Genomic DNA, 15,078 nt, shown 5'->3' on the forward strand with positions numbered 1-15,078 from the left:
CTTTATTAACTGTATTGCACAGTAGGTTGTTGAGTAAAGTTAAATCTCACAGGGTCCAGGGAGAGCTAGCCAACTGGGTACAAAATTTAGGAGCACATTGCTGCAGATGCTGGAATCTGTCCCAAAAACAACAAATGCTGGAGATCACAGTGGGTCAGGCAGCGTCCCCGCAGAGAGGGCAAGCTAACGTTTCGAGTCCAGATGACTCTTCATCACAGAGATTTATAAAGTCATGCGGGGTATTGATAAGGTGAATGGGCAGGGGTCTTTTCCCCGAGCTGACGGATTTCAAGACTAGCGGACATTAGATTCTCTCTCTACAGTGTGGAAACAGGCCCTTCGGCCCAACAAGTCCATACCGCCCCTCCGAAGAGAAACCCACCCAAACCCATTCCCCTACCTTATATTTACCCCTGACTAACGCACCTAACACTACGGGCAATTTAGCATGGCCAATTCACCTAAACTGCACAACTTCGGACTGTGGGAGGAAACCGGAGCAACTGGAGGAAACCCGCGCAGACACGGGGAGAATGTGCAAACTCTGCACAGACAAGTGGGAATCAAACCCAGGACCCTGGTGCTGTGAGGCAGCAGCGCTGACCACTGAGCTCAGTGAGAACAGAAAGATTTAAAAACAAAACAAGGGGCAACGTTTTTACAGAGAGAGTGGTTCGTTTTGGAATGAACCTCCAGAGGAAGTGGTGGATGTGGGTGCAGTCATGACGTTTAAAAGACATGTGAATAAGTACATGAATAATAAATATTTAGAGGGATATTGGGCCAACCACAAGCAGGTGGGACTAGTTTAGTTCGGGATTATGGTCGACATGGTTGGACAGAAGGGTCTGTTTCCGTGCTGTGAGACTCTATGACTGGATAGAGTTGATGTGGAGAAGATGGTTCCACTACAATGAGAGACTAGGACCCGAGAACACAGGCTCAGGGTGAAGGAATGCCCTTTAGGACTGAGATGGGAAGGAATTTCTTCAGCCAGATTTTGGTGAATCTGTGGATCTCACTGCTGCAGAGGGCTGTGGAGGCCAAGCCATTGAGGGAATTTAAGGCAGAGATAGATAGGTTCTTGATTAGTAAGGGGATCAAGGGTTACGAGGAGAAGGCAGCAGAATGGGGTCGAGAAACCGGTGCAGACGACTCAATGGGCCAAATGGCCTCATTCTGCTCCTGCGTATTATGGTCTTAAAACTGGGCAGATTACTGAAGTGGTTTTCACGAACAATGTCAGAGTCCTGAAGAAGAGTCATAGAACACAGAAACAGAGCCTTCGGTCCAACTCGCCCATGCCAACCCAGTTATCCCAACCTAATCTAGTCCCATTTTCCAGCACTTGGCCCATGTCCCTCTAAACCCTTCCTATTCACATACCCATCCAGATGCCTTTAAATGCTGTAGTTTTACCAGCCTCCAACCTCTGCATGAAAAAGTTGCCCCTTGGGTCCCTTTTATATCTTTACCCTCTCACCCTAAACCTATGCCCCTCTAGTTCCGGACTCCCCGACCCCAGGGAAAAGACCCTGTCTATTTATCCTATCCATGCCCCTCATGATTTTGTAAACCTCTATAAATTCACCCCTCAGCCTCCGATGCGCCAGGGAAAAAACAGCCCCAGCCTGTTCAACCTCCCCCTATAGCTCAAATCCTCCAACCCTGGCAACATCCTTGTAAATCTTTTCTGAACACTTTCAAGTTTCACAACATCTTTCCAATAGGAAGGAGACCAGAATTGCACGCAATATTCCAAAAAAGTGGCCTTACCAATGTCCTGTACAGCCGCAACATGACCTCACAACTCCTGTACTCCAAGGTCTCTTTGTTCAGCAACACTCCCTAGGACCTTACCATTAAGTGTAGAAGTCCTGCTAAGATTTGCTTTCCCAAAATACAGCACCTCACATTTATCTGAATTAAACTCCATCTGACACTCCTCAGTGTACTGGTCCATCTGATCACGACCCCGTTATATTCTGAGGTAACCCTCTTCGCTGTCCACTAACCTCCAATTTTGGTGTCATCTGTAAACTTACTAACTATACCTCTTATGTTCAAATCCAAATCATTTATTTAAATGCTGAAAAGTAGTGGACCCAGCACCGATCCTTGTGGCACTCCACTGGTCACAGGCCTCCAGTCTGAAAATCAGCCCTCCACCACCACCCTCTGTCTTCTACCTTTGAACCAGTTCTGAATCCAAATGGCTAGTTCTCCCTGTATTCCATGAGATCTAACCTTGCTGATCAGTCTCCCATGGGGAACCTTGTCAAATGCCTTACTGAAGTCTACATTGATAAGGTCCACTGCTCTGCCCTCATCAATCCTCTTTGTTACTTCCTCAAAAAACTCAATCCAGTTTGTGAGACATGATTTCCCATGCACAAAACCATGTTGACTATCCCGAATCAGTCCTTGCCGTTCCAAATACATGTACATCCTGTCCCTCAGGATTCCCTCCAACAACTTGCCCACCACCGAGGTCAGGCTCACTGGTCTATAGTTCCCTGGCTTGTCTTTACCACCTTTCTTAAACAGTGGCACCACGTTAGCCAACCTCCAGTCTTCCGGCACCTCACCTGTGACTATCGATGTTACAAATATCTCAGCAAGAGGCCCAGCAATCACTTCCCTAGCTTCCCACAGAGTTCTAGTGTACACCTGATCAGGTCCTGGGGATTTATCCACCTTTATGCATGTCAAGACATCCATCATTTCCTCCTCTGTAATCTGGACATTTTTCAAGATGTCACCATCTATATCCCTACATTCTATATCTTCCACGTCCTTCTCCACAGTAAATACTGATGCAAAATACTCGATTGGTAACTCCCCCATCTCCTGCAGCTCCACACATAAGCTGCCTTGCTGACCTTTGAGTGGACCTATTCTCTCCTTAGTTACCTTTTTGTATACCTTAATATATTTACAAAAGCCCTTTGGATTCTCCTTAACCCTAATTGCCAAAGCAATCTCATGTCTCCTTTTTGCCCTCCTGATTTCCCTCTTAAGTAGACTCCTCCTGCCTTTCTGTTTCACCTGTCGATACCGGACATATGCTTCCTTCTTTTTCTTAACCAAAATCTCAATTTCTCTGGTCACCCAGCATTCCCTACACCTACCAACCTTTCCTTTTTCCCCCGTCAGGAATATTCTGTCTCTGGACTCATGTTCTCTCATTTTGAAGGCTTCTCATTTTCCAGCTGTCCCTTTAAGAACAAAGAAAATTTAACAGCCCAGGAACAGGCCCTTCGGCCCTCCAAGCCTGAGCCGATCCAAATGTACTGTCTAAACCTGTCGCCCAATTCCTAAGCATCTGTATCCCTCTGCTCCCCACCGACTCATGCATCTGTCCAGACGCATCCTAAATCAATCTACCGTGCCTGCCTCTACCACACGTGCTGGCAACGCGTTCCAGATGCCCACCACCCTCTGTGTGAAGTACTTGCCGCGTGTATCCCCCTTAAACATTCCACCTCTCACCTTGAAAGTGACACCTCTCGTTATTGAATCCTTCACCCTGGGAAAAAGCTTATCTCTATCCACCCTGTCTATACCCTTCTTGATTTTGTAAACCTCAATCAGGTCTCCCCTCATCTTCATTTTTCTAATGAAAACAAACCGAACCGACTCAACCTTTCTTCATAGCTAGCACCTTCCATACCAGGCAACATCCTTGTAAACCTTCTCTGCACCCACTCCAAAGTGTCCACCTCTTTTTGGTAATGATTAGATTACTTACAGTGTGGAAACAGGCCCTTCAGCCCAACAAGTCCACACCGACCCGCCGAAGCGCAACCCACCCATACCCCTACATTTACTCCTTACCTAACACTATGGGCAATTTAGCATGGCCAATTCACCTGACCTGCACATCTTTGGACTGTGGGAGGAAACCGGAGCACCTGGAGGAAACCCACGCAGACACGGGGAGAACGTGCAAACTCCACACAGTCAGTTGCCTGAGGCAGGAATTGAACCCGGGTCTCAGGCACTGTGAGGCAGCAGTGCCAACCACTGTGCCACCATGCCGCCCACAATGTGGCGACCAGAACTATACACAGTATTCTAAATGCGGCCGAAACAATGTCTTGTACAATTTTAACATGACTTGCCAGCTCTTATTCTCAATACCCCATCCAAGGCAAGCATACTAAATGCCTTCTTGACCACTCTATCCACCTGTGCAGCAACTTCAGGGTACAATGGACCTGCACGCTCTTCCTGAAGGGCTTATGCCCGAAACGTCGATTCTCCTGCTCCTTGGATGCTGCCTGACCTGCTGCGCTTTTCCAGCAACACATTTTTCAGCTCTAATCCTTTCATGGACTCAGCTCCACTTACCCGCTGGCTCACCCTTACCCCTCATTCCTTTACTGTTCAGAAAGAAATCGATCTTAGCTTGAAAAGTGATTACTGAAGTAGCGTCAACTACTTCCCTGGAATTCCACAGATAGAAAATCCTCTGGGTGAAGAAGTTCCTTCTCAGTTCAGTCCTAAACCTGCTCCCTCTAATCTTGAGGCCACGCGCTCTTGTCCTAGTCTCACCCACCAGTGGGAACATCCTCTCTACTTCCATCTTATCAATTCCCTTCATAATTTTATATGTTTCTATAAGATCCCTCCTCATTCTTCTAACTTCCAATGAATGTAATCCCAGTCTACTCAGACTCCCCTCATAAGTCAATCTCCTCACCTCCGGAACCAACCTAGTGAACCTCCTCTGCACTCCCTCCAGTGCCAGTACATCCTCAGGAGAGCAAACCCGCACAGTACTCCAGGTGTGGCCTCACCAGCACCTTATACAGCTGTAACATTACCTCTCTGCTTTGAAACTCAACCCCTTTAGCAATGAAGGACAACATGCCATTTGCCTCCCGAATTACTTGTTGTACCTGCAGACCAACTTTCTGCGATTCATGCACAAGGACACCCAGGTCCCTCTGCACAGCAGCAGCATGCTGCAACTTCTTACCATTCATGTGACAAGCTATTTTACTGTTACCCCAGCCAAAATGGATGACTCCACATTTGGTAACATTGTATTCCATCCACCAGACCTTTGCCCACTCACCCAATGTATCTGCGATCCTCTGCAAAGTTTCACAGTTCTCTGCACACTTTGCCCTGACACTCATCTTAGTGTCATCAGCAAACTTTGACACCGTACACATGCTTCCCAACTCCAAATCATCGATATAAGTTGTAAATAATTGTGGTCCCAACACCGATCCTTGAGGCACACCATTAGTCACAGAATGCCAGCCAGAATAGCACTCATTTATCCCCACTCTGCTTCCTGACAGTCAACCAATCCACCATTCACGCAAATACTCTACCCTGACACAATACCCTCAAAACTAGCCTTCTTCCAATTTCAAACTTCTACTTTTAGATCCGGTCTATCCTTTTCCATCACTATTTTAAAACGAATAGTGATGGCCCCCAAAGTGCTCCCCCACTGACACCTCAGTCACCTGCCCTGCCTTATTTTCCAAGAGTAGGTCAGGTTTTGCACCTTCTCTGGTAGGTACATCCACATACTGAATCAGAAAATGTATTTGTACACACTGAACAAATTCCTCCCCATCTAAAACCTTAACACTATGGCAGTCCCAGTCTATGTTTGTAAAGTTAAAATCCCCTACCATAATCACCCTATTATTCTTATAGACAGCCGAGATCTCCTTACAAATTTGTTTCTCAATTTCCCGCTGACTATTACAGGGTCAATACTACAATCCCAATAAGGTGATCATCCCTTTCTTATTTCTCAGTTCCACCCAAATAACTTCCCTGGATGTATTCCCAGGAATATCCTCCCTAAGTACATCAATAATACTATCCCTTATCAAAAATGTCACTCCCCCTCCTCTCCTTCTGTCCTTCCTGTAGCATTTGCATCCTGGAACATTAAGCTGCCAGTCCTGCCCATTCCTGAGCCATGTTTCCCAGTCCCAATGTTCCTAACCATGTCTTGAATTAATCTGCCTTTCCCACTACCACTACCACCCCACCCCATCCCTTAAAACCTACAGCACAGCTCCAGCAAATCTCCCTGCCAATATATTAGTCCCCTTTCCAATTCAGGTGCAATGCATCCTTGTACAGGTCACTTCTATCCCAGAAGAGATTCCAATGATCCAAAAATGTGAACCCTTCTCCCATACACCAACTTCTCAGCCACACATTCACCTGCTCTATCCTCCTATTCCTACTCTCACTTGCTCATAGCACTAATCCAGATATTACTACCCTCGAGGACCTCCTTTTTAAATTCCTGCCTAACCTTCTATATTCTCCCTTCAGAATCTCATCCTTTTTCCTTCCAATGTCATTGTCTCCAATGTGGACAATGACCTCTTGCTGGTCCCTCTCCCCTTTGAGAGCATTCTGCACCCTCTCAGACATCCTTGATCCTGGCACCGGGGAGGCAACACACCATTCTGCTTTTTTGCTGCTGGCCACAGAAACAGATGTCTGTGCCTTTGACTAGAGAGTCCGCTATCACAATCAATCACTTAGTACCTGACAAACCCCTCATTACATTAGAGCCTATCTCAATACCAGAAACTTGGCTGAACATGCAACATTCCCCTGAGGGTCCATCACCGCCCTACATTTTCTAAAACAGTGCACTTGTTTGAAATGGGAATAGCCACAGGAGACTCCTGCACCACCTGCCTACCCCTCCTACCTTTCCTGGAGTTAACCCATCTACCTGACTATCTGCGGCTTTTCTCCCTACCTATAACTGCCAGCCATTACACCTCCTAGCTCTTGTAAATTCCTCATTGTCTCTAAGTGTTGCTCCAACCAATCCATGTGACCTGATAGGATTTGCAACCAAACACACTTACTGCAGACATATTCATCAAAAGCATAGAAACTCTCTGTAATCTCTCACATCCGACAGGAAGAGCATATCACTCTACAAAAGGCCATCTTTGCTCCTTCAAAATCTACAGATCCAGAAAATTGCAATGTCTTTTTGCCCTAAAAAAACAGAAGTGCTCCAGGGCTAACTTAGTACTTATGGCTTATATTCTTAAAATTTAATCAAGAGACAGATTTCAATAAAACATATGAAAGAGTTCAGAAAAGATTTACAAGGTTGTTGTCAGATTTGGATGATTTGAGGGGTCGGTACAGCCTCTGGGAGCTACAGGGAGAGGCTGAACAGGCTGGAGCGGTTTTCCCTGGAGTGTCGAAGGCTGAGGGGTGACCTTATAGAGACTTATAAAATCACGGATAGGGTAAACAGACAAGGTCTTTTCCTTGGGGTGGAGGGAGTCCAGGACTAGAGGGGCGTAGGTTTAGGGTGAGAGGGGAAAGATATAAAAAAGGACCATATAAAAAAGGACCTAAGGGGCAGCTTTTTCACGTGGAGGGTGGTGCGTGTATGGAATGAGCCGCCAGAGGAAGTGGTGGAGGCTGGTACAATTAGAGCATTTAAAAGGCATCTGGATGGGGACATGAATAGGGCTGACAAATGGAACTGGATTAGGTTAGGATATCTGGTCGGCATGGATGTGTTGGACTGTAGGGTCTGTTTCCGTGCTGTACATCTCTATGTCTCTGTATAATCAAGAAAGGACCCACTCTCTTCACAGCTGCAGACTTACAGCAGGGTTGTGTGTTAAAAACTATGCACTTATCTGTTCCTGTGCTGTGAATGAACACCAGTTCCTCCAAGGTCAGCTGTCAGTTTTGCTGTTGGTTAATTTTTCCAAGACACACTCCGATGTCCAATAACTGGGCAAATTCACTGCTGTGTCAGTTAGCAGTGCAGGTTTCTTTCTCTGCCTCCCTCCTCCTGGACTCCCCTACCCTGGGGAAAGCACCCTATCCATGCCCCTAATAAACTTCACCAGAAATCCAGCAAGGCTGAGAGTAGACAGACATCTTACTCTGTGGGAAGAGGGAGATCAACGGAGGACAGAGCAAACAGGACCTGAAATCCGAGCTGACACCAGACGACCATCTTATCAGTGCGTTGATTGGCAGTGCCAACCCTCTACCTTTACCCAGCTTCCCATTCGACTTGAATGGCACGCACCCCCTCGATATTCAGGATCCAATCCTTGTCATCCTGAAGCCATGTCTCTGTAAGGAGCCTCAGATCATAATTACTCCCTTCAATGTGTGCAGTCAATTCATTCACTTTTGTTACAATGCAGCACACATTCAGACACAGTCTTTAATTTCAATTTTTGTGGTCTTCTCAATCCAGCTTCGATTGCTGGTACATTTATCCTCCTTGTCCCTATCGTTTCCTGACATTCATTTTCCACATCACTACATTGCTTACCGGCCTCAATTCCGATTGGCCATGCTAAACTGCCCATTGTGTCCAGGCATGTACAGGTTAGCCATGGGAAATGCAGGGTTAGAGTTCACAGTAATAGGAGTAAGCTATTTGGCCCATTGAACCTGCTCTGCCGTTCATTAAGATCATGGCTGACCTATCCATTGTTTCAGCTCCTCCTACCTGCATTATCCCGACTACCCTTAATTCCCCTACTATGCAAAAATCCCATCCAACTGTGTCTTGAATATACTTAATGAAACTGCCTCTACTGCTTCCATGGGCAGAGAATTGCATAGACTCAACTCTCTGGCAAAAGCAGTTTCTCCTCATCTCTGTCCTAAATCTACTCCCCCCCTCATCTTGAGGCCATGACCCAGAGTCCTTGTCTCACCCACCAGCAGAAACGACTGGACAGGACAGAAGGGGTTGGAGTGGGTCTGGGTGGCATGCTCTTCAGATGGGGTCGGCATAGACTTAATGGATTCTATGATTTCCCACAGTTTTGTTTGCCCCAGATCACAGCTCCCATAGCCTCCCACCTTTTGCAAATCAAAAGACAAGTCCCACCCTGTCCTCTCATAATGTGTGTTATCTAACTGCTCAATTGTTTCTAGTGAATACAGCCCACACCTCCCCACTGCTGCCAGTAACCTTCACAATGCTGATGAAACTATGCACTACCTGCAGTACTGAGAATTGTAAGGCTTCTAACGACACCAGTTACCGATTCACCGCTCCTTCTGATGCACAGCATTGGAAATACAGTGTTGGAGGCTGAAAGAAATGAGCAGTTTTAAACAAAAACCCACCTAACCCTTCACTAGGCTCCCTGCTCAGCACACTGTACTTACTGCCAGTAAACCTTAAAACACTTCATCCCCACAGTGCAATGAATTCCCACCCTCCACCAAAATCCAGGATGTGCACACCCGCTCAGTTGCTATCTCACAAATGAAAGATTTCATTGTAACAACTTCTGCTCCCAGTAAGGGCAAAACATCTTTGAAAGGTGCTTTAAAAAGTCCAGTCTTCACAATGACACTTCTGCTTTCACCGAAGATAATTAGACTCATGCAGCATGGAAAGAGACAATTCGGTCTAACTCATCTGTGCCAACTAGTTATCCGAAATTAATCTCGTCCCATTTGTCAGCATTTGGCCCATGTCACTCTGAACCCTTCCTATTCAAATATCCATCCAGATGCTTTTTTAAAAATGTTATAATTGTACCAGCCTCCACCACTTCACTTGGCAGCTCATTCCATACATACACCACCCTCTGCATGAAAACGTTGCCCCTCAGGTCCCTTTTAAATCCTTCCCCTCTAACCTATACCCTCTAGGTTTGGACTCCCCTACCCTGGGGAAAAGATCTTGGCTTTTCACCTTATCCATGCCCCTTATGAACTTGTACAAGGTCACCCCTCAGCCTCCGACGCTCCAGGGAAAACAGTCCCAGCCTATTCCGCCTCTCCCTGTAAGTCAAACTTTTCGACTCTAGCAACAGCCTTGTAAATCCTTTCAAAGTTTCGCAACATCTTTCCTGTAGCAGGGTTCAAAAGTGGCCTAATCAATGTCCTGCACAGCTGCAACATAACCATCATTCCTGTACTGAATGCACTGACAAATAAAGGAAAGCATACCAACCACTTTTTTTTCACTATCCTATCTACCTGCAACTCCACTTTCAAGGAACTATGAACCTGCACTGCAAGGTGTCATTCTTCTGCAACATCCCAATTAACTGTCTAAGTCCTGTCCTGATTTGTGTTATCAAAATGCAACACCTCATATTGATTTAAAGTAAACTTCATCTGTCACTCCTTGGCCCATTTGATCAATTCTAATTTATATCAAACTTTCTTTCCCCTCTCATTCCTTAATGGGCGGCACGGTGGTTAGCACTGCTGCCTCACAGCGCCAGAGACCAGTGTTCAATTCCCGACTCAGGTGACTGACTGTGTGGAGTTTGCACATTCTCCCCGTGTCTGCGTGGGTTTCCTCCGGGTGCTCCGGTTTCCTCCCACAGTCCAAAGATATGCAGGTCAGGTGAATTGGCCATGCTAAATTGCCCGTAGTGTTAGGTAAATGGGTAAATGTAGGGGAATGGGTGGATTGCGCTTCGGCGGGTCTGTGTGGACTTGTTGGGCAGAAGGGCCTGTTTCCACACTAAGTAAGTAATCTAATCTAAAAAGTAATCTTAAAAGCTGAAAATCTCCATCCCACACACACTCCCTCCAATCTCACTTTGCTGAACCTAATCCCTTCTGTACCTCAACCTGGTTCATGCTGTTAGCAGGCCCACACTCAGGAGAGATATAATTGAAATATACAGAATACTGAACGTCTGGATGGTGTGAGCAATGTCTCCATTGCTAGGAGAAATTAGGACTCGAGGATACAGTCTTAGAGTAAGAGGAAAACAATTCAAAATGGAGCTACGGAGTAAATTCTTCAGCCAGAGAGATAGGCTGGGACTTTTTTCACTGGAGCATAGGAGGTTGAGAGGTGACCTTATAGCAGATTATAAAATTATAAGTGGTATAGATATGGTGAATGGCAGGTGTCCTTTCCTTAGGGTGGTGGTTTCAAGATTAGGGAGCCAATGTTTGAAGATAAGAGGAGAAAGATTTAAAAAAGACATGAGGGGCACCATTTCTGGTTGCACAGAGTGTGGTTAGTGTGTGGAATGAATGTCCAGAGGAAGTGGTGGATGCAGGTACAGTTACAACATTTAAAAAGCATTTGGATAAGTACATGAATAGGAAAGGTTCAGAAGGATATGGGCCAAACACTGGCAGGTGGGACTAGTTCAGTTTGTGAACATAGTCAGCATGGACGAGTTGGTCTGAAGGGCCTGTTTCTGTGCTGTATGACTCTGTAACTGTTCTGTACTGGTCTTGAAACCATTTTCTTGCCTTCCCCCATAAACATCCACTTCTTTGTTGTTCAAAAATCAGATGAACTTTGAATATATTCAAAACTATGTCCCCCTAACTCCAGGAAGGCATCCCCACTTCTGAATACAATTCCACTTGCCTTGCTCATTGCTTGCTGCACCTGTCCGACAACTAGTATTGACTGGTGTAGAAGGACGCTGAGGCCCCTTTGTGCATTCCCACACATCATTTCCGAAGAGCTCGTGCCTGAAACATCGACTCTCCTCCTCCTTGAATGTTGCCTGACCTGCTGTGTTTTTGCAGCGTCACATTTTTCGATGCTGATCTGCAGTCCTCACTTTCTCCACATGCCCATATATTACCAAATAATTTTGGTAATATATTTCTGTCTTTTTTTTCCCCCACAGCAAAGGCTATAACTTCACATTATAGTGGTACTGCATTTGCCATGTGTTTACCAATTGAGACACAGACCTGGACCAACTTTTCCAGAGTCTGTCCCTTCCCTGGATTCACTCCCTTTCCCTTCAGTTGTTGCAAGTCAACAATTGAACCCCAGAATGAAAACAAAATAGAAAAGGGGGTGAGAAAAGAGAGTACTGTACTCACAGATGTTGGAGAGAGGAAAGAAGTTGCAGTCTGGGGTGAAGCTCAATCTTCATTCAGAGAGAGAGGAGCAGCAGCAACAGCTTCAGAAGCTCATGGACCAACTTCCGCATTTAGACAATGGGAGGACTCTGATTGGCAGGAGGACCACACTCCTTCCGGTCTTCCGAGTTTTCCCATTGGTCCAACAAATGGAGGTCGCGCGCCAGTTCCGTGGACAGCGAGGAGCGTGCGCAACGTTCTGCTGACACCGGCGAACATGCGCAGTGCTTGCTGACACCGGCGAACATGCGCAATATGCTCAGTGAAGTTGCTGGTGGATTTTGTGTCCAAATAACTATAGGGGGAAAAGAAAAAGGCTGGAACGACAATATTTTTTTTCCCCTTGCCTCTCGACATTTTATTCCCTTTGCATTTTGTCTGGCTACTCAACTTTTGTATATCTTTTCCCCAGGGTAGGGGGAACTCCCAAACTGGAGGGCATAGGTTTAGGGTGACAGGGGAAAGATTTAAAAGGGTCCAAAAGTTTAGAGAAAAAATAAGTTTGAAATGTTAATTCCCCTCAAGAAAGGCCCTCTCTTACGCCTTGAAAAAAAATTATTCACAGCCTATTAATCACTGAGCACAAAGGATGTTGTGAAACTTGAAAGGCTTCAGAAACAATTTGTCAGGATGTTGCTGGGGTTGGTGGATTTGAGCATCAGGGAGGGGCTGAATAGGCTGGGGCTGTTTTCCCTGGAGGGTGGAAGGGTTAGGGGTGACCTTATAGAGGTGTATAAAATCATGAAGGGCATGGATAGGTTTCCCTGCTGTGGGAGAGTTCAGAACTAGAGAGAATTAGTTTAGGGTGAGAGGGTAAAGGTTTAAAAGGGACCTAAAGGGCAACTTGACACAGAGGGTGGTGTGTGGACTGAATGAACTACTAGAGGAAGGGGTGGAGGCGGGTACAATTACAGCATTTAAAAGGCATCTGGACAGGTACATGAATAGGAAAGTTTAGAGGGATATGGTAAGAACAATGGGTCAAGTGCTGGCAAATGGGCCTAGATTAATTTAGGATATCTGGTCGGCGCAGACCAAAGGGTTTGTTTCCATACTGTACAACTCTATCACTCTGTTTCTATTAGTCAGAACCAATTTCACACGACTAGGACTAGGCCATTCACCTCTTACATCCCATCCTCAACTCTGGTCTCACTGCACATATTTCAATGCAAGTTTGAGAAAGATGGCTGCAACTTTTTTTTTTTTACAATTGAACATGCATTTAATGAAGTTTCTGAATGGATCATTTTCGCTATTCTCAATTTTAAAGATCAGTCATTTCTCATGCACCTGTGTCTCGGAGGCAGGGTCATCACCATCCATTCTCTCTCTCCTGAGAAAGGCTTGATAAAGCGATCACAAAGAGCTTGAGGCATGAGAAAGTTTATGTTGGGGGGGGAGATGCAGAGGGTGGGAAGAGAGAGAGAGAATGGATGGGGGACAGTTTCAGGGCCATTGAGAGACTGGGGGGGATAGAGAGAGAATGGGAGACAGAGGGTGGGAGAAGAGAATGAGGGGGAGAGAGAATGGGAGGCAGAGGGTTGCTGGGCAGAGGGAGAGAGTATGGATGGGGTGGGGGGAGGAAAAGACAGCACAAATTTCACCGTCCCCAAGACCAGTGTCAGTGTCCCAAGAACTGGAACCTACTCCTCCCACAGCAGTCATTTCTCAATATAAACGTGCTGAAAGCAGTAGAATCATATAATCCCTGCAGGCCATTCTGCCCATCAAATTCACACCGACCTTCCAAACAGCATCCCACTCAAACGCACCTGCTTACCCTACACTTGCCCATGACTAACCCATCCAAACCTGCACATCCCTGGACACCTGAAGCACAGCTGATCCATCCTAAACTGCAGATCTTTGGACTGTGGGAGGAAACTGAAGCACCTGGAGATAACCCATGCAGAACTAGGGGAGATGTGCCAAAGTCCACACAGTCGGCAAGAGTGGAATCGAACCTCGGTCCCTGGCGCTGTGGGGCAGGTCCTCCCACCTGCAGCCCTCTCTCAGATCCCCATTACCTGCCTGACTCGCGCTCACCCTGTCCACTGACCCAATCCGAAGGCTCTGTCCGGAGGGGAATGACCGTCTTCCGGAATAAAGTGTCCGGTTAACTTTCCCCGCTCCCCCCCCCCCCCAAACATATCTGCAGCCTGGCTTCCAGCTCCATCTCTCTGATCTGAAGGTCCTCCAGCATGTGTTTGCTCTGGATCACAGCATCCAGAGCCTCCCACTTTCTGCAAATCGAAAGACAAATCGCACCCACCCCTCTCCAATGTCTGTCGTGTGACTGCTTAATTGTTTCTAGTGGCCGAGCAGAGGCTGATAGCCAAGTTCGGAACCCGTGGGGATGGCCTCAACCGGGACCTTGGGTTCATGTCACACTACAGGTGACCCCGCTACACTATATACACTCTCACAGATACACACACACACACCACCCCTAGACTCAAACTCCACACACACACACCCAAGCAAGCACATACAGAAGCACACACTTTCTCATGCATGTGCACACACACACTCTCTCTCTCATGCACGCAACATACATAAGTCTATGGGGTGAATTTGCATTTGCAGATCCATTCTATTTGGCTCAAAAAGCACACAATCCGCAGGCGGTCAATCCATGTAATATTTTATAAATTCCTACTTTGTAAATAGAACCAGCCTGACTCAAGATTGGAATACAGAGACTCAAACTTCACACCTTTAATACATTGTCTGAGCTGAGCTGTCATCTTTTTATTTTATAGAATCTTAAGTTATTTCAAGAATGTGACTTGAAAGTAGTTCTGGGATTTACAATATCAATGAATCGAAACCTGCAACTCACTGTAAAAGATGGAAGACTTAACAGCAATCTAAATTTGTTCAATATATCATTTCGGTTGCATGATAGAAATTCTGTGTCTTATGACACAGCTACTTGATGGCACTTCCAAATAAACCTGTTGGACTATAAATTGGTGCTGTGTGATTTTTAACTTGATCCACCCCAGTCCAACACCAGCTCCTCCACATCGTGTCGACTGACCACAGGCCACACCTCCCGGTGCTGACAGTAAACGTTACAATGCTGACGAAACAATGCAGTACCGGCACTCCTGAAAAATTTACAATTTCGACCGATACTAGTTACTCATTCACTGCTCCATCTGATACACGATGTTGGAAACTTAGTGCTGGAGGCTGAAAGAA

The 15,078-nt window shown here is 46.2% G+C and overlaps 1 protein-coding gene across 5 annotated transcripts in view; it reads right to left on the bottom strand.

Annotated features, from left to right (window-relative positions):
- The window catches only part of LOC122543543 (uncharacterized), a 37,221-nt gene that overhangs the window by 10,763 nt on the left and 11,380 nt on the right, over positions 1-15,078 (bottom strand). The window contains exons 1-2 of one of the 5 annotated variants that reach the window (XR_015751525.1): positions 11,830-11,904; positions 9,002-9,094 (exon numbers count right to left, since the gene is read on the bottom strand). The exons of 1 other annotated variant lie outside the window; for it this stretch is intronic. The gene's annotated coding sequence lies outside the window, so the exon portion shown is untranslated. Of the gene's footprint in view, positions 1-9,001; positions 9,095-11,829; positions 11,967-15,078 lie in introns of those variants that run through there. 3 more of the 5 variants (XR_015751524.1, XM_087974930.1, XM_087974931.1) reach the window with 3 other exon arrangements.

The sequence above is a fragment of the Chiloscyllium plagiosum genome, unplaced genomic scaffold (assembly GCF_037043375.1).
Source record: "Chiloscyllium plagiosum isolate Xiang-an unplaced genomic scaffold, Cpla_swu_hap1 HiC_scaffold_27, whole genome shotgun sequence".
In the NCBI taxonomy this organism is placed as follows: Eukaryota; Metazoa; Chordata; class Chondrichthyes; order Orectolobiformes; family Hemiscylliidae; genus Chiloscyllium; species Chiloscyllium plagiosum.